The following is a 19901-nucleotide window of genomic DNA, read 5'->3' as shown; positions in this document are numbered from 1 at the left end:
GACCCCTACATTATAGTTATTAACCCCTAATCTGCCCCCCCCAACGTCGCCACAATCTAACTACAAGTATTAACCCCTAATCTGCCGACCGAATATCGCCGCCGCCTACATTATAGCTATTAACCCCTAATCTGCTGTCCCTAACACCGCCGACCCCTACATTATAGTTATTAACCCCTAATCTGCCCCCCCCAACGTCGCCACAATCTAACTACAAGTATTAACCCCTAATCTGCCGACCGCAAATCGCCGCCACTATAATAAATGTATTAACCCCTAAACCGCCGCACTCCCGCCTCGCAAACACTATAATACATTTTATTAACCCCTAATCTGCCCTCCCTAACATCGCCGCCACCTACCTACAATTATTAACCCCTAATCTCCCGCCCCCAACGTCGCCGCTACTATAATAAGGTTATTAACCCCTAAACCTAAGTCTAACCCTAACACTAACACCCCCTAACTTAAATATAATTTAAATAAAACGAAATAAATTTACTATAGTTAAATAAATTAATCCTATTTAAAACTAAAGACTTACCTGTAAAATAAACCCTAAGATAGCTGCAATATAACTAATAGTTACATTGTAGCTATTTTAGGATTTATTTTTATTTTACAGGCAACTTTGTATTTATTTTAACTAGGTACAATAGTTATTAAATAGTTAATAACTAATTAATAACTACCTAGCTAAAATAAATACAAATTTACCTGTAAAATAAATCCTAACCTAAGTTACAATTACACCTAACACTACACTGTCATTTAATTAATTAAATAAATGACTCATATTTAAAACTAAATACTTACCTGTAAAATAAACCCTAATATAGCTGCAATATAACTAATAGTTACATTGTAGCTATTTTAGCATTTATATTTATTTTACAGGCAACTTTGTATTTATTTTAACTAGGTACAATAGCTATTAAATAGTTATTGACTAATTAATAGCTACCTAGTTAAAATAATTACAAAATTACCTGTAAAATAAATCCTAACCTAAGTTACAATAAAACCTAACACTACACTATCATTAAATAAATTAACTACAAGTACCTACAATTATCTACAATTAAATAAACTAAAGTACAAAACCCCCCCACTAAATTACAAAAAATAAAAAACCACTAAATTACAAAAAATAAAAAAATATTACAAGAATTTTAAACTAATTGCACCTAATCTAAGCCCCCTAATAAAATAACAAAGCCCCCCAAAATAAAAAAAAATGCCCTACCCTATACTAAATTACAAAAGTTAACAGCTCTATTACCTTACCAGCCCTGAACAGGGCCCTTTGCGGGGCATGCCCCAAAGAAAACAGCTCTTTTGCCTGTAAAAAAAAAACACAATCCCCCCCCCCACATTACAACCCACCACCCACATACCCCTACTCTAACCCAAACCCCCCTTAAATAAACCTAACACTACCCCCCTGAAGATCTCCCTACCTTGAGTCGTGTTCACCCAGCCGGGCCGAAGTCTTCATCCGATGGGGCAGAAGAGGACATCCACACCGGCAGAAGTCTTCATCCAAGCGGGGCAAGAAGAGGTCTTCCATCCATCATACAAGTACCAAAATACAAACAAACACTAAATTACCAAAAATAATAAAATATTACAATAATTTTAAACTAATTACACCTAATCTAAGCCCCCTACTAGCTATTAATATAGCTTCAATATAACTAATAGTTACATTGTAGCTATTTTAGGATTTATATGTATTTTACAGGCAACTTTGTATTTATTTTAACTAGGTACAATAGTTATTAAATAGTTAATAACTATTTAATAACTACCTAGCTAAAATAAATACAAATTTACCTGTAAAATAAATCATAACCTAAGTTACAATTACACCTAACACTACACTATCATTAAATTAACTAAATAAATGAATCCTATATAAAACTAAAGACTTACCTGTAAAATAAACCCTAATATAGCTGCAATATAACTAATAGTTACATTGTAGCTATTTTAGCATTTATATTTATTGTACAGGCAACTTTGTATTCATTTTAACTAGGTTCAATAGCTATTAAATAGATATTGACTATTTAATAGCTACCTAGTTAAAATAATTACAAAATTACCTGTAAAATAAATCCTAACCTAAGTTACAATTAAACCTAACACTACACTATCATTAAATAAATTAACTACAAGTACCTACAATTAAATACAATTAAAAAAACTAAACTAAAGTACAAACCCCCCCCCACTAAATTACAAAAAATAAAAAAATATTACAAGAATTTTAAACTAATTACACCTAATCTAAGCCCCCTAATAAAATAACAAAGCCCCACAAAATAAAAAAAATGCCCTAACCTATACTAAATTACAAAAGTTAACAGCTCTATTACCTTACCAGCCCTGAACAGGGCCCTTTGCGGGGCATGCCCCAAAGAAAACAGCTCTTTTGCCTGTAAAAAAAAAACACAATCCCCCCCCCCACATTACAACCCACCACCCACATACCCCTACTCTAACCCAAACCCCCCTTAAATAAACCTAACACTACCCCCCTGAAGATCTCCCTACCTTGAGTCGTGTTCACCCAGCCGGGCCGAAGTCTTCATCCGATGGGGCAGAAGAGGACATCCAGACCGGCAGAAGTCTTCATCCAAGCGGGGCAAGAAGAGGTCTTCCATCCATCAGAAAAGTACAAAAAAACAAACAAACACTAAATTAGCAAAAATAATAAAATATTACAATAATTTTAAACTAATTACACCTAATCTAAGCCCCCTACTAGCTATTAATATAGCTACAATATAACTAATAGTTACATTGTAGCTATTTTAGGATTTATATTTATTTTACAGGCAACTTTGTATTTATTTTAACTAGGTACAATAGCTATTAAATAGTTAATAACTATTTAATAACTACCTAGCTAAAATAAATACAAATTTACCTGTAAAATAAACCCTAACCTAAGTTACAATTACACCTAACACTACACTGTCATTAAATTAACTAAATAAATGAATCCTATATAAAACTAAATACTTACCTGTAAAATAAACCCTAATATAGCTACAATATAACTAATAGTTACATTGTAGCTATTTTAGCATTTATATTTATTTTACAGGCAACTTTGTATTTATTTTAACTAGGTACAATAGCTATTAAATAGATATTTACTGTTTAATAGCTACCTAGTTAAAATAATTACAAAATTACCTGTAAAATAAATCCTAACCTAAGTTACTATTAAACCTAACACTACACTATCATTAAATAAATTAACTACAAGTACCTACAATTAAATACAATGAAATAAACTAAACTAAAGTACAAAAAAAACAAACACTAAATTACAAAAAATAAAAAAAATTACAAGAATTTTAAACTAATTACACCTAATCTAAGCCCCCTAATAAAATAACAAAGCCCCCCAAAATAAAAAAAATGCCCTACCCTATACTAAATTACAAAAGTAATCAGCTCTATTACCTTACCAGCCCTGAACAGGGCCTTTTGCGGGGCATGCCCCAAAGAAAACAGCTCTTTTGCCTGTAAAAAAAAACACAATACCCCCCCCCACATTACAACCCACCACCCACATACCCCTACTCTAACCCAAACCCCCCTTAAATAAACCTAACACTACCCCCCTGAAGATCTCTCTACCGTGTCTTCACCCAGCGGGCCGAAGTCTTCATCCGATCGGGCAGAAGAGGACATCCAGACCGGCAGAAGTCTTCATCCAAGCGGGGCAAGAAGAGGTCTTCCATCCATCAGAAGTCTTGATCCAGGCGGCATCTTCTCTGTTCATCCATCGGGAGCGGAGCGGCAGCATCCTGAAGACATCCCACGCAGAGCATCCTCTTCTTTCTTGATCCGACGACTAGGTGACTGTACCTTTAAGTGACGTCATCCAAGATGGCGTCCCTTGAATTCCGATTGGCTGATAGGATTCTATCAGCCAATCGGAATTAAGGTAGGAAAAATCTGATTGGCTGATTCAATCAGCCAATCAGATTCAAGTTCAATCCGATTGGCTGATGGAATCAGCCAATCAGATTGACCTCGCATTCTATTGGCTGTTCCGATCAGCCAATAGAATGCGAGCTCAATCTGATTGGCTGATTGGATCAGCCAATCGGATTGAACTTGAATCTGATTGGCTGATTGAATCAGCCAATCAGATTTTTCCTACCTTAATTCCGATTGGCTGATAGAATCCTATCAGCCAATCGGAATTCAAGGGACGCCATCTTGGATGACGTCACTTAAAGGTACAGTCACCTAGTCGTCGGATCAAGAAAGAAGAGGATGCTCTGCGTGGGATGTCTTCAGGATGCTACCGCTCCGCTCCGGATGGATGAACAGAGAAGATGCCGCCTGGATCAAGACTTCTGATGGATTGAAGACCTCTTCTTGCCCCGCTTGGATGAAGACTTCTGCCGGTCTGGATGTCCTCTTCTGCCCGATCGGATGAAGACTTCGGCCCGCTGGGTGAAGACACGGTAGAGAGATCTTCAGGGGGGTAGTGTTAGGTTTATTTAAGGGGGGTTTGGGTTAGAGTAGGGGTATGTGGGTGGTGGGTTGTAATGTGGGGGGGGGTATTGTGTTTTTTTTTACAGGCAAAAGAGCTGTTTTCTTTGGGGCATGCCCCGCAAAAGGCCCTGTTCAGGGCTGGTAAGGTAATAGAGCTGATTACTTTTGTAATTTAGTATAGGGTAGGGCATTTTTTTTTATTTTGGGGGGCTTTGTTATTTTATTAGGGGGCTTAGATTAGGTGTAATTAGTTTAAAATTCTTGTAATATTTTTTTATTTTTTGTAATTTAGTGGGGGGGTTTTTGTACTTTAGTTTAGTTTTTTTAATTGTATTTAATTGTAGGTACTTGTAGTTAATTTATTTAATGATAGTGTAGTGTTAGGTTTAATTGTAACTTAGGTTAGGATTTATTTTACAGGTAATTTTGTAATTATTTTAACTAGGTAGCTATTAAATAGTCAATATCTATTTAATAGCTATTGAACCTAGTTAAAATAAATACAAAGTTGCCTGTACAATAAATATAAATGCTAAAATAGCTACAATGTAACTATTAGTTATATTGCAGCTATATTAGGGTTTATTTTACAGGTAAGTCTTTAGTTTTATATAGGATTCATTTATTTAGTTAATTTAATGATAGTGTAGTGTTAGGTGTAATTGTAACTTAGGTTATGATTTATTTTACAGGTAAATTTGTATTTATTTTAGCTAGGTAGTTATTAAATAGTTATTAACTATTTAATAGCTATTGTACCTAGTTAAAATAAATACAAAGTTGCCTGTAAAATAAATATAAATCCTAAAATAGCTACAATGTAACTATTAGTTATATTGAAGCTATATTAATAGCTAGTCGGGGGCTTAGATTAGGTGTAATTAGTTTAAAATTATTGTAATATTTTATTATTTTTGGTAATTTAGTGTTTGTTTGTATTTTGGTACTTGTATGATGGATGGAAGACCTCTTCTTGCCCCGCTTGGATGAAGACTTCTGCCGGTCTGGATGTCCTCTTCTGCCCCATCGGATGAAGACTTCGGCCCGGCTGGGTGAACACGACTCAAGGTAGGGAGATCTTCAGGGGGATAGTGTTAGGTTTATTTAAGGGGGGTTTGGGTTAGAGTAGGGGTATGTGGGTGGTGGGTTGTAATGTGGGGGGGGGATTGTGTTTTTTTTTTACAGGCAAAAGAGCTGTTTTCTTTGGGGCATGCCCCGCAAAGGGCCCTGTTCAGGGCTGGTAAGGTAATAGAGCTGTTAACTTTTGTAATTTAGTATAGGGTAGGGCATTTTTTTTATTTTGGGGGGCTTTGTTATTTTATTAGGGGGCTTAGATTAGGTGTAATTAGTTTAAAATTCTTGTAATATTTTTTTATTTTTTGTAATTTAGTGTTTGTTTTTTTTTGTAATTTAGTGGGGGGTTTTTGTACTTTATAATTTCTTCTGTGATAAGCGCTTCTAAGAATTCTGAAGCCCAATTCCTCTCAGAGAACAGTGTTTGTCAGAGGGATGTGAAGGGAGTATTGCCTTTTGATTTTATGGTTTTCCTTGCAGGAAATCTTTTCAAAGGTTCTAAGGTTCTCTGTTATCGGTCTTAGGGATTCATCTCCTACCTCCCTTTTCAGATCGACGATATACTCTTATATACCATTACCTCTGCTGATACTTTTTCAGTACTGGTTTGACTATCTGCTATATGTGGATGGGTGTCTTTCGGTATTTTTTCATTCAGTAAGACACTCTCAGCTATGGTTTGGCACTTTATGTATTAATATAAAGTTTTAAATATATGTTTCTTTCATGTAATTAACAAGAGTCCATGAGCTAGTGACGTATGGGATATACATTCCTACCAGGAGGGGCAAAGTTTCCCAAACCTTAAAATGCCTATAAATACACCCCTCACCACACCCACAAATCAGTTTTACAAACTTTGCCTCCAAGGGAGGTGGTGAAGTAAGTTTGTGCTAGATTCTACGTTGATATGCGCTCCGCAGCAAGTTGGAGCCCGGTTTTCCTCTCAGCGTGCAGTGAATGTCAGAGGGATGTGAAGAGAGTATTGCCTATTGAATGCAGTGATCTCCTTCTATGGGATCTATTTCATAAGGTTCTCTGTTATCGGTCGTAGAGATTCATCTCTTACCTCCCTTTTCAGATCGACGATATACTCTTATATTTACCATTTCCTCTACTGATTCTCGTTTCAGTACTGGTTTGGCTTTCTACAAACATGTAGATGAGTGTCCTGGGGTAAGTAAGTCTTATTTTCTGTGACACTCTAAGCTATGGTTGGGCACTTTATTTATAAAGTTCTAAATATATGTATTCAAACATTTATTTGCCTTGACTCAGAATGTTCAACTTTCCTTATTTCCAGACAGTCAGTTTCATATTTGGGATTATGCTTTAAATTATCATATTTTTTCTTACCTCAAAAAATTTGACTTTTTTCCCTGTGGGCTGTTAGGCTCGCGGGGGCTGAAAATGCTTCATTTTATTGCGTCATTCTTGGCGCGGACTTTTTTGGCGCAAAAATTCTTTTCGTTTCCGGCGTCATACGTGTCGCCGGAAGTTGCGTCATTTTTGACGTTATTTTGCGCCAAAAATGTCGGCGTTCCGGATGTGGCGTCATTTTTGGCGCCAAAAGCATTTAGGCGCCAAATAATGTGGGCGTCTTATTTGGCGCCAAAAAATATGGGCGTCGCTTTTGTCTCCACATTATTTCAGTCTCATTTTTCATTTGCTTCTGGTTGCTAGAAGCTTGATGTTTGGCATTTTTTTCCCATTCCTGAAACTGTCTTATAAGGAATTTGATCTATTTTGCTTTATATGTTGTTTTTTCTCTTACATATTGCAAGATGTCTCACGTTGCATCTGAGCCAGAAGATACTACAGGAAAACCACTGCCTGCTGGATCTACCAAAGCTAAGTGTATCTGCTGTAAACTTTTGGTAGCTATTCCTCCAGCTGTTGTTTGTAATAATTGTCATGACAAACTTGTTAAAGCAGATAATATTTCCTTTAGTGATGTACCATTGCCTGTTGCAGTTCCCTCAACATCTAAGGTACAGAATGTTCCTGATAACATAAGAGATTTTGTTTCTGAATCCATAAAGAAGGCTTTGTCTGTTATTTCTCCTTCTAGTAAACGTAAAAAGTTTTTTAAATCTTCTCTCTCTACAGATGAATTTTTAAATGAACACCATCATTCTGATTCTTTGGACTCTTCTGGTTCAGAGGATTCTATCTCAGAGATTGATGCTGATAAATCTTCATATTTATTTAAGATGGAATTTATTCGCTCTTTACTTAAAGAAGTACTAATTGCTTTAGAAATAGAGGATTCTAGTCCTCTTGATACTAATTCTATACGTTTGGATAAGGTTTTTAAAGCTCCTGCGGTTATTCCAGAAGTCTTTCCTGTTCCTAATGCTATTTCTGCAGTAATTTCTAAGGAATGGGATAAATTGGGTAATTCATTTACTCCTTCTAAACGTTTTAAGCAATTATATCCTGTTCCGCCTGACAGGTTAGAATTTTGGGACAAAATCCCTAAAGTTGATGGGGCTATTTCTACCCTTGCTAAACGTACTACCATTCCTACGTCAGATGGTACCTCGTTTAAGGATCCTCTAGATCGAAAAATTGAATCTTTTCTAAGAAAAGCTTATCTATGTTCAGGTAATCTTCTTAGACCTGCTATATCATTGGCTGATGTTGCTGCAGCTTCAACTTTTTGGTTGGAAACTCTAGCGCAACAAGTAACAAATCGTGATTCTCATGATATTATTATTCTTCTCCAGCATGCTAATAATTTCATCTGTGATGCCATTTTTGATATTATTAGAGTTGATGTTAGGTTTATGTCTCTGGCTATCTTAGCCAGAAGAGCTTTATGGCTTAAGACCTGGAATGCTGATATGGCTTCTAAATCAACTCTACTTTCCATTTCTTTCCAGGGAAACAAATTATTTGGTTCTCAGTTGGATTCTATTATTTCAACTGTTACTGGTGGGAAAGGAACTTTTTTACCACAGGATAAAAAGTCTAAAGGTAAAAAAAGGGCTAACAATCGTTTTCGTTCCTTTCGTTTCAACAAAGAACAAAAGCCTGATCCTTCGTCCTCAGGAGCAGTTTCAGTTTGGAAACCATCTCCAGTCTGGAATAAATCCAAGCCTGCTAGAAAGGCAAAGCCTGCTTCTAAGTTCACATGAAGGTACGGCCCTCATTCCAGTTCAGCTGGTAGGGGGCAGGTTACGTTTTTTCAAAGAAATTTGGATCAATTCTGTTCACAATCTTTGGATTCAGAACATTGTTTCAGAAGGGTACAGAATTGGTTTCAAGATGAGACCTCCTGCAAAGAGATTTTTTCTTTCCCATGTCCCAGTAAATCCAGTGAAAGCTCAAGCATTTCTGAATTGTGTTTCAGATCTAGAGTTGGCTGGAGTAATTATGCCAGTTCCAGTTCCGGAACAGGGGATGGGGTTTTATTCAAATCTCTTCATTGTACCAAAGAAGGAGAATTCCTTCAGACCAGTTCTGGATCTAAAATTATTGAATCGTTATGTAAGGATACCAACGTTCAAGATGGTAACTGTAAGGACTATATTGCCTTTTGTTCAGCAAGGGAATTATATGTCCACAATAGATTTACAGGATGCATATCTGCATATTCCGATTCATCCAGATCATTATCAGTTCCTGAGATTCTCTTTTCTAGACAAGCATTACCAATTTGTGGCTCTGCCGTTTGGCCTAGCTACAGCTCCAAGAATTTTCACAAAGATTCTCGGTGCCCTTCTGTCTGTAATCAGAGAACAGGGTATTGTGGTATTTCCTTATTTGGACGATATCTTGGTACTTGCTCAGTCTTTACATTTAGCAGAGTCTCATACGAATCGACTTGTGTTGTTTCTTCAAGATCATGGTTGGAGGATCAATTTACCAAAAAGTTATTTGATTCCTCAAACAAGGGTAACCTTTCTGGGTTTCCAGATAGATTCAGTGTCCATGACTCTGTCTTTAACAGACAAGAGACGTCTAAAATTGATTACAGCCTGTCGAAACCTTCAGTCTCAATCATTCCCTTCGGTAGCCTTATGCATGGAAATTCTAGGTCTTATGACTGCTGCATCGGACGCGATCCCCTTTGCTCGTTTTCACATGCGACCTCTTCAGCTCTGTATGCTGAACCAATGGTGCAGGGATTACACGAAGATATATCAATTAATATCTTTAAAACCGATTGTTCGGCACTCTCTAACGTGGTGGACAGATCACCTGCGTTTAATTCAGGGGGCTTCTTTTGTTCTTCCGACCTGGACTGTAATTTCAACAGATGCAAGTCTCACAGGTTGGGGAGCTGTGTGGGGATCTCTGACGGCACAAGGAGTTTGGGAATCTCAGGAGGTGAGATTACCGATCAATATCTTGGAACTCCGTGCAGTTTTCAGAGCTCTTCAGTTTTGGCCTCTTCTGAAGAGAGAATCGTTCATTTGTTTTCAGACAGACAATGTCACAACTGTGGCATACATCAATCATCAAGGAGGGACTCACAGTCCTCTGGCTATGAAAGAAGTATCTCAAATTTTGGTTTGGGCAGAATCCAGCTCCTGTCTAATCTCTGCGGTTCATATCCCAGGTGTAGACAATTGGGAAGCGGATTATCTCAGTCGCCAAACGTTGCATCCGGGCGAATGGTCTCTTCACCCAGAGGTATTTCTTCAGATTGTTCAAATGTGGGGGCTCCCAGAGATAGATCTGATGGCCTCTCATCTAAACAAGAAACTTCCCAGGTATCTGTCCAGATCCCGGGATCCTCAGGCGGAGGCAGTGGATGCATTATCACTTCCTTGGAAGTATCATCCTGCCTATATCTTTCCGCCTCTAGTTCTTCTTCCAAGAGTAATCTCCAAGATTCTGAGGGAATGCTCGTTTGTTCTGCTAATAGCTCCGGCATGGCCTCACAGGTTTTGGTATGCGGATCTTGTCCGGATGGCATCTTGCCAACCATGGACTCTTCCGTTAAGACCAGACCTTCTGTCACAAGGTCCTTTTTTCCATCCGGATCTGAAATCCTTAAATTTAAAGGTATGGAGATTGAACGCTTGATTCTTGGTCATAGAGGTTTCTCTGACTCCGTGATTAATACTATGTTACAGGCTCGTAAATCTGTATCTCGAGAGATATATTATAGAGTCTGGAAGACTTATATTTCTTGGTGTCTTTCTCATCATTTTTCTTGGCATTCTTTTAGAATACCGAGAATTTTACAGTTTCTTCAGGATGGTTTAGATAAGGGTTTGTCCGCAAGTTCTTTGAAAGGACAAATCTCCGCTCTTTCTGTTCTTTTTCACAGAAAGATTGCTATTCTTCCTGATATTCATTGTTTTGTACAAGCTTTGGTTCGTATAAAACCTGTCATTAAGTCAATTTCTCCTCCTTGGAGTTTGAATTTGGTTCTGGGAGCTCTTCAAGCTCCTCCGTTTGAACCTATGCATTCATTGGACATTAAATTACTTTCTTGGAAAGTTTTGTTCCTTTTGGCCATCTCTTCTGCTAGAAGAGTTTCTGAATTATCTGCTCTTTCGTGTGAGTCTCCTTTTCTGATTTTTCATCAGGATAAGGCGGTGTTGCGAACTTCTTTTGAATTTTTACCTAAAGTTGTGAATTCCAACAACATTAGTAGAGAAATTGTGGTTCCTTCATTATGTCCTAATCCTAAGAATTCTAAGGAGAAATCATTGCATTCTTTGGATGTTGTTAGAGCTTTGAAATATTATGTTGAAGCTACGAAATCTTTCCGTAAGACTTCTAGTCTATTTGTTATCTTTTCCGGTTCTAGGAAAGGCCAGAAAGCTTCTGCCATTTCTTTGGCATCTTGGTTGAAATCTTTAATTCATCTTGCCTATGTTGAGTCGGGTAAAATTCCGCCTCAGAGAATTACAGCTCATTCTACTAGGTCAGTATCTACTTCCTGGGCGTTTAGGAATGAAGCTTCGGTTGACCAGATCTGCAAAGCAGCAACTTGGTCCTCTTTGCATACTTTTACTAAATTCTACCATTTTGATGTGTTTTCTTCTTCTGAAGCAGTTTTTGGTAGAAAAGTTCTTCAGGCAGCGGTTTCAGTTTGAATCTTCTGCTTATGTTTTTTGTTAAACTTTATTTTGGGTGTGGATTATTTTCAGCAGGAATTGGCTGTCTTTATTTTATCCCTCCCTCTCTAGTGACTCTTGTGTGGAAAGATCCACATCTTGGGTAGTCATTATCCCATACGTCACTTGCTCATGGACTCTTGTTAATTACATGAAAGAAAACATAATTTATGTAAGAACTTACCTGATAAATTCATTTCTTTCATATTAACAAGAGTCCATGAGGCCCACCCTTTTTTGTGGTGGTTATGATTTTTTTGTATAAAGCACAATTATTCCAATTCCTTATTTTATATGCTTCGCACTTTTTTTCTTATCACCCCACTTCTTGGCTATTCGTTAAACTGATTTGTGGGTGTGGTGAGGGGTGTATTTATAGGCATTTTAAGGTTTGGGAAACTTTGCCCCTCCTGGTAGGAATGTATATCCCATACGTCACTAGCTCATGGACTCTTGTTAATATGAAAGAAATTAATTTATCAGGTAAGTTCTTACATAAATTATGTTATTTTACTTGTCTTTGCCATGAGCCAGGTCTATGTATTTCCTTTTGCAGACTGTCAGTTTCAGTTTGGTAAGCATGTTTTAGGAATTTTTTTTTTTCTTACCTGGGGTATAGTCCTTTTTTCAAATTGACTATTTTTCTTTAAATTTCGCTGGCAAAATTAGGCTCGCTAGGTCGCAAAATGCTGTTATTTATTGTGTCATTCTTGGCGCGAGAATTTTTTTGGCGCGAAGGTAAGTCTTAGATGACGCAAGTTCGCCATTTCTGGCGTCTTAGATGATGCCAGGTTTCCTTGCACGAGGTTGCGTCTGTTATAACGCAAGTTGAGTCATTTCCGGATGTTGGCGGCAAAAAAAAATTTCAACTTAATTTTGCTCCTTGCGTCATACTTGGCGCCAAAAAATTTTGTTTATTTTTCACCCCACTTCCTATATGCCTCTTGCCTTCTATATACTCAAAGGGCTATGCTGTTTGCATTTTTCCCCATTACTGAAACTGCCATATAAGGAAATTGAAAATTTTGCTTTAATGTTGTTTTTTTCTTTTACATCTTGCAAGATGTCTCAATCTGATCCTGTCTCAGAAGCAACTGTTGGAACCCTGCTGCCTGATCACAGTTCTACCAAAGCTAAGTGTATCTGTTCTAAGTTAGCTGAGATTATATCTCCAGCTGTAGTATGTAACAGTTGTCATGATAAGCTTTTGCATGCAGAAAACGTTTCCATCAGTACTAGTACAGTTTCTGTTGTTCTTTCAACATCTAATGTACATGATATCCCTGTTGATATGAAAAATTGTATTGCTGATGCGATACAAAAGGCTTTGTCTGCTATCCCGCCTTCTAATAAACGTAAAAGGTCTTTTAAAACTTCTCATAAAATTGATGAAATTTCTAATGACCGACAACATACTGAAATATCCTCCTCTGATGAGGATCTCTCTGATTCAGAAGATCCTACCTCAGACATTGACACTGACACATCTACTTATCTTTTCAAGATTGAGTATATTCGTTCCTTGTTAAAAGAAGTGTTGGTTACTTTGGATATTGAGGAGTCTAGTCCTCTTGATATCAAAACTAGTAAACGTTTAAATTCTGTTTATAAACCTCCTGTGGTTACTCCTAAGGTTTTTCCAGTTCTTGATGCTATTTCTGATGTTATTGCTAATGAATGGATTAAGCCTGGTACTTCTTTCATTCCTTCTTCTAGGTTTAAAAGGTTGTACCCTTTGCCAGTGGCTAGATTAGAGTTTTGGGAAAAAGTCCCCAAAGTTGATGGGGCTATTTCTACTCTTGCCAAACGTACTACTATTCCTATGGAAGACAGTACTTCTTTTAAAGATCCTTTAGATAGGAAACTTGAATCTTATCTAAGGAAAGCATATTTATATCCTGGCTCTATTCTCAGGCCTGCCATTTCTATGGCTGGTGTTGCGGCTGCATCAACCTTTTGGTTGGATAGCCTAGCGCAACAGGAAACAGATCCTGATTTGTCTAGCATTGTTCTTTTGCTTCAACATGCTAATCATTTTATCTGTGATGCTATTTTTGATATCATCAAAATTGATGTTAAATCTATGTCTTGAGCTATTTTAGCTAAAAGAGCTTTATGGCTCAAATCTTGGAATGCTGACATGGTATCTAAGTCTAGATTACTATCTCTTTCTTTCCAAGGTAACAATTTATTTGGTTCTCAGTTGGATTCAATTATTTCAACCATCACTGGGGGGAAGGGAGTTTTTTTGCCTCAGGATAAAAGATCTAAGGGTAAATCTAAAGCTTCTAATTGTTTTCGTTCTTTTCGACAGAATAAGGAACAGAAAACCAATACTTCCCCTAAAGACACTGATTCCAATTGGAAACCTTCTTCAAGTTGGAATAAATCCAAGCCTTTTAAGAAACCAAAGCCAGCCCCCAAGTCTGCAGTTCAACTGGTGGGGGGGCAGATTGAAATTATTCCAAAACCTTAGGGCAGATTCTGTTCAAAATCAGTGGATTCAGAGTATTGTCTCTCAAGGGTATCGAATAGGATTTAGAGTAAGACCTCCTGTGAGAAAAAAAATTCTCTCGCGCGTTCCAGCAAATCCGGCTCACGCTTTTCTGAAGTCTGTTTCAGATCTAGAGCTTTCAGGGGTAATCATACCAGTTCCGTTTCAGGAACAGGGTTTGGGGTTTTATTAAAATCTATTCATTGTCCCAAAGAAAGAAAATTAATTCAGGCCAGTTCTGGATCAGGAGTTTTTTAATCGAGTCCTAACTTTCAAGATGGTGACTATAAGGACTATTTTGCCTTTTGTCCACGATAGATTTACAGGATGCATATCTTCATATTCCGATTCATCCAGACCACCACGATTCTCTTTTCTAGATAAGCATTACCAATTTGTCGCTCTTCCATTTGGCCTAGCAACAGCTCCAAGGATCTTTTCAAAGGTTCTTGGTGCCCTTCTATCTGTAATCAGAGAACAGGGTATTGCAGTGTTTCCTTATTTGGACGATAACGTGGTACTAGCTCAGCCTTTACATTTAGCCGAATTTCACGCGAATCAACTAGTTTTGTTTCTTCAAAGACATGGTTGGAGGATCAATTTACCAAAGAGTTTCTTGATTCCTCAGACAAGGGTCATCTTTTTAGGTTTCCAGATAGATTCAGTGTCCATGACTCTGTCTTTAACAGAAAAGAGACAAATGAAATTGGTTTCAGCTTCTCAAAACCTTCTGTCTCAATCATTCCCTTCTGTGGCTATGTGCATGAAAGTTTTAGGTCTCATGACTGCAGCATCGGATGCAATCCCCTTTGCTCGTTTTCATATGAGACCTCTACAGCTTTGTATGCTGAATCAATAGTGCAGGGATTATACTCGGATATCACAAATTATATACTTAAATCCCAACATTCAACTCTCTCTGACTTGGTGGTTAGACCACCATCGTATAGTTCAAGGGGCTTCTTTAGTTTGTCCTACCTGGACTGTGATCACAACAGATGCAAGTCTTTCAGGTTGGGGAGCTGTCTGGGGATCTCTGACAGCACAAGGGGTTTGGAAACCTCAAGAGGCGAGGTTAACTCTGTGCTATTTTCAGGGCTCTTCAGGTGTGGCCTCTGTTAAAGAGTGAACCATTCATTTGTTTTCAGACGGACAATATCACAACTGTGGCATATGTGAATCATCAGGGTGGCACTCGCAGTCCCCTAGCTATGAAAGAAGTATCTTTCTTTCTTGGGCGGAATCCAGCTCTTGTCTAATTTCTGCGGTGCATATCCCAGGTGTAGACAATTGGGAAGCGGATTATCTCAGCCGTCAGACCTTCCATCCAGGGGAGTGGTCTCTCCATCCAGATGTATTTTGTCAGATTCTACAGATGTGGGGTCTTCCAGAAATAGATCTGAAATAGATCTGTATATGTGTATATATGGCCCTGGGACAGATACTCACTATTAACCTTGCTATTTGCACATGGGCGTGATGCTTAAATGCGCACTTCAGGTTAGCGCAGCCAAGTACAATGCACGTCGGGTTAGCACAAGTCTAACTATAGCCTTATAGATAGGTTAGTTGATCCTTTGGAATAGCACACGTCAGAGCATTAGTTTACATATGCCGTTTTAGTCCACATCCGCACGTTATCATATGCATTTCAGATTAGCGCACACCTCTTGGATGTGCGCACATTGGATACTGGTGCGTTATCTCTCACTATAAAATGCTAAGTATATTTTGCACGTGCTGATAGTTAATGCTTATCTAGGCTGCATTTGCTTAGCGCTTTAATGTCCATGCAATGCTATATAAAGGGGGCATATTTTTCTTTTTTTCTCAAAGAGTTTGCTTTAAGGGGTTAATAATATAGTGCTTATTTGCATCAATTTGTTTTTTGCCATAATGGAGTAGCACCAATCTTTCCCTAAACTTACCATAGGAACTGAGTCTCCTGAACACCTTTCTACCAATTTCAAGTGTGCTTATTGTAAAACAACTGAAGCTCATTTATGTGGCTCATGTTTAGATCTGTTATCACATAGTTATCAATCTAAATATGTTTCTATGTGTATTAACACACCTACTGTCTGTTCCTTACAGGTAGATGCAGATGGAGTACCTCCAGCAATAATTCATAACCATCGCTATAATGAAGGCATTGGTTGCTCTACCACCTTCAAATAAGCAAAAAAGTTCAGTTCAAGTAATATATGTCCTGATCTAAAAAATACTCAAGTATCTTCGAATGATGAGATTTCCTCTGAGAGTGAGTCTCCCTCATCTGATGTAGAACCTGATAATTCCTCCTTTTTATTTAAAATGTAACACATTCATTCTCTTTTAAAGGAGGTCTTGGTCACTTTAGGGGTTAAAGGTTCTAAACCTTCTGATGATAGACCTTGTAATCTTTTAAATTCAGTATTTAAAACTGAGATTTTCCATATACCTGATGCTGTCTCTGATATGATTGCTAAGGAATGGTCTAAGCCAGGTGTGTCCTTTAGTTCTACAAGGTTTAAAAAATGATATCCCTTACCTGCTGCTATGCCAGGAGCGAGATATCCCATCTCGTGGAAAGAACAAGGAGGGACTAATACAACTTTTTACTGAATATGATAACAGCCAGGCCACACCAGCTGAAGCGAGAGGTGTCTGCAGCTGTGGGCAGTGATTCATCAGGATCTGGGGATCCATTGGACTGTTATTTGCAAACTGTTCTGAAACATATAGGCTCAGCGGATGCAAGTTTGCACATGGAGCTGATTGCAAAATTTTATGGGAGACACGCTGCTGTGGAAGCAGCTGAGAGACAGGCTGAGAGAGAGTATCAGCTACAGCTTGTACGGTTGGAGAGAGGGATGGTCTCACCTGTAGTTAGTGAACCTAGAGACCCACCTGTTACCAGAGTGCGTGCAGAGAATGTTCCCACTCTGGAGAAAGATGGCGATGTGGTTGTAGACCTGCGTAGCTTTGAGAAAGTTTGCAGACAGTTCCAGCTGCCAAGGGATCAGTGGGCCAAGTACCTTACCCCTGGCCTGAAAGCTCCTGCAATGGAGGCTTTTGCTGAACTACCACCAGAGTTTGATCAGGACTATGATGCCATTAAAGCTGCACTGCAGAGGAGGTATAATCTTACTCCTGAGGTGTACAGGAAGAAATTCCGTTCTCTGCAGAAAGGTACGTCAGAGAGCTATACTGCAGCTGTTGGAAACCTGATGACAGCCTTTAAAGAGTGGATCAGAGGGCTAAAGATTGCCACTATAGAAGATATGGAAGATCTGATGGTGAAAGAGCAATTTATGCAGCTGTGCCCAGCAGAAGTCCAAGAATGGCTTTTGGATCGTAAACCCCAAAAAGCATTGGAAGCGGATGAACTTGCCGATTTTAACACAGCCAACAGGTCACCAGGGAATTGGAGAAAATCCTTTGTTAAGGGGGAATCCACCTGGAAAGGAGCTGCTGCATGACCCCCCTTCACAAAACCTGTTATGCCTTTGTTTAATGTGTCTGCTCCCTCTGGGAAATGAGAAGCGAGTGCTACACCTGGGCAGGGGGATACCCGCAGGTGTTTTGCTTGCAACAAAGTGGACCACATCAGCTCCACTTGCCCAGAGAAGATTAACTTGGTGCAATCAGCTGGAGGGGCTAATCCCTCAGAAGTACCAGCATCTGTTTTGTTTGTTACTCGTCCAGAGGAAAGCAACCAGGAGAACTTGCAAACTGTGCTTGTCAGAAGTAAGTTAACACTTGGGCTTCGGGACACAAGTGCAGCAGTGACTCTTGTGCGTCCAGGGCTGGTGAGCTCTAAGGACATTATTCCTGGCAGGACTGTAGCTGTTAAAGGGATTTGGGGAATGCAACTTGCAGTGCCTATGGCACGGGTATATCTTGATTGGGGAGTGGGGAGAGGTTTAAGAAATGTGGGGGTATCTTAAAATATTTCTAATGATGTTTTACTGGGTACTGATCTGGGTAGATTATCTTGTTATGTGCCTGACAATGCTACATGTGACCTAGTGACATTAGTTGTTGACCCTTATGTGAAAAGGCTGTGTGTAAAAATGCTCAGAGACATTCTGACCAAGAGGGAGGACAGAATGCATGTGTGCAAAGTGATGTGCCTGAACTGGGGGTGTCTGTGCTGAGATGTGAACCTGTAAGAGGAGAGACTGACTGGGGAGAAAGAAGGATAGATGGTGTGTGTCTTCCTGTGATTGAACCAGCAGTATCTGCAGAATTAAAGTTAACTGTACAGTGTGAAACTGACGGGGGAGAAAGGCAGATATACTGTGTGGGTCTGTCTGTGCCTGAACAGAGTTTAACTGTACAGGAAGAAACTGTCTGTGAGAGGAGGCAGATGAGTGGTGAGTGTCTGTCTGTGATTGAATCAGTGGATTCTATAGAAGGAAGTGAGGATATGGGGGGAGAGAATGACTCTGTGACTGAGCCGCTGGATGATGTATGCCAGTCTGTGCCAGAACCAATTGAGTCCCCTGTGGAAAGACAGGATATATGGGATAAATGACAGAAGGAAGATATGTGCTTGTCTGCACCAGTGTCAGAAGGATCCCAAATTCTGTGTGAGGATGTGAAGTGGCAGACTGACTGTGAGAGAGAGCAGGGGAAGAATGTAGCCCACTCTATGACAGAAGCAGCAGCGCCCCAGAATCCAGAGTGTGCGAGGGAAGAGGGTAGAGGATACTCTTTGAGGGACCCCCAGAGTGAGTGTGAAAGATTGTGGGTGACAGAGACCCCAGTAACCTTAGCTGTGACCTATAAACAGACCAGGGAACAGAGACTGACACAGACTGCAGACACGGGGGAGGAGTACAGAGAAGTGCATTTACACAGCCCCACAGTGTCATTCAGCAGATACACTGATAGGTGTGCAGCATCAGAGTCCCCAGCAGGCTCAGCAGCTAGGACCCACAGTGGAGAAGAGGGGGCAGTTAGGCAACCCCTACCAACCATAGCAAAGTGTGGTACAGGCATTTTACTCCAGTGGGAGGGTAAGAGCCCTGGGTAGTTAAGCAGCAACTGACAGCACACAATATGTTCAGAGAGCACACAATATGTAGCAAGACCCTAGGCTTCACAGACACCTCTGTAACAGGATATAATGTACCATTCAGGGACAAGATGCAAGCCTTATTGGGGGAGGTACCTGCAAAACCCAGAGATGCCAATGCCATATTTCAACAAAAACAGTTGCACGATTTTACTGCCAGAGAGGGAGTATATGAGATGAGGCAAAATGTTCTTGTACTAACACCCATGAGGCAGAACAAGCTACAGGCTGCATGGGAGGGTCCCTGCAATACATTAAATCAGCTGGGTAGAGCAACTAGTGTGTCATTTTTAAATGGAGGGCATCATGATGGCAAAACTGCTATGTGCAACTTGTCTGGCAATGGTGTTCTCATTACAAGGGGACGCTCCCTTTGATACGCAGCTGGAGTGGCTTGTGGCCACCTCTCTTTTGCGTCTCTTATTGGGGGAGGTGTCACAAATACCTCATGATTTAGCTGCCAAGGGGTTAATTCTCTTTAGCCTGTGCTAAATTTGTTTTTTTCAAGAAGAACTGTGTCCTGTGTTTATGTTTTTTTTTTTATAAAACCAGACCCCATTATAAATTGTTTCAGAGTTCCACTTGAATAAATGTTATCATATAGGTATTGGTGCATTCAGGCCATAAAAGTGTTTTAGAGACACAGAATAGTGCCTCTTCACAG

The sequence above is a fragment of the Bombina bombina genome, chromosome 4 (genome assembly GCF_027579735.1).
Source record: "Bombina bombina isolate aBomBom1 chromosome 4, aBomBom1.pri, whole genome shotgun sequence".
Lineage (NCBI taxonomy): Eukaryota > Metazoa > Chordata > Amphibia > Anura > Bombinatoridae > Bombina > Bombina bombina.
Note: the sequence above shows the minus strand (reverse complement) of the source record.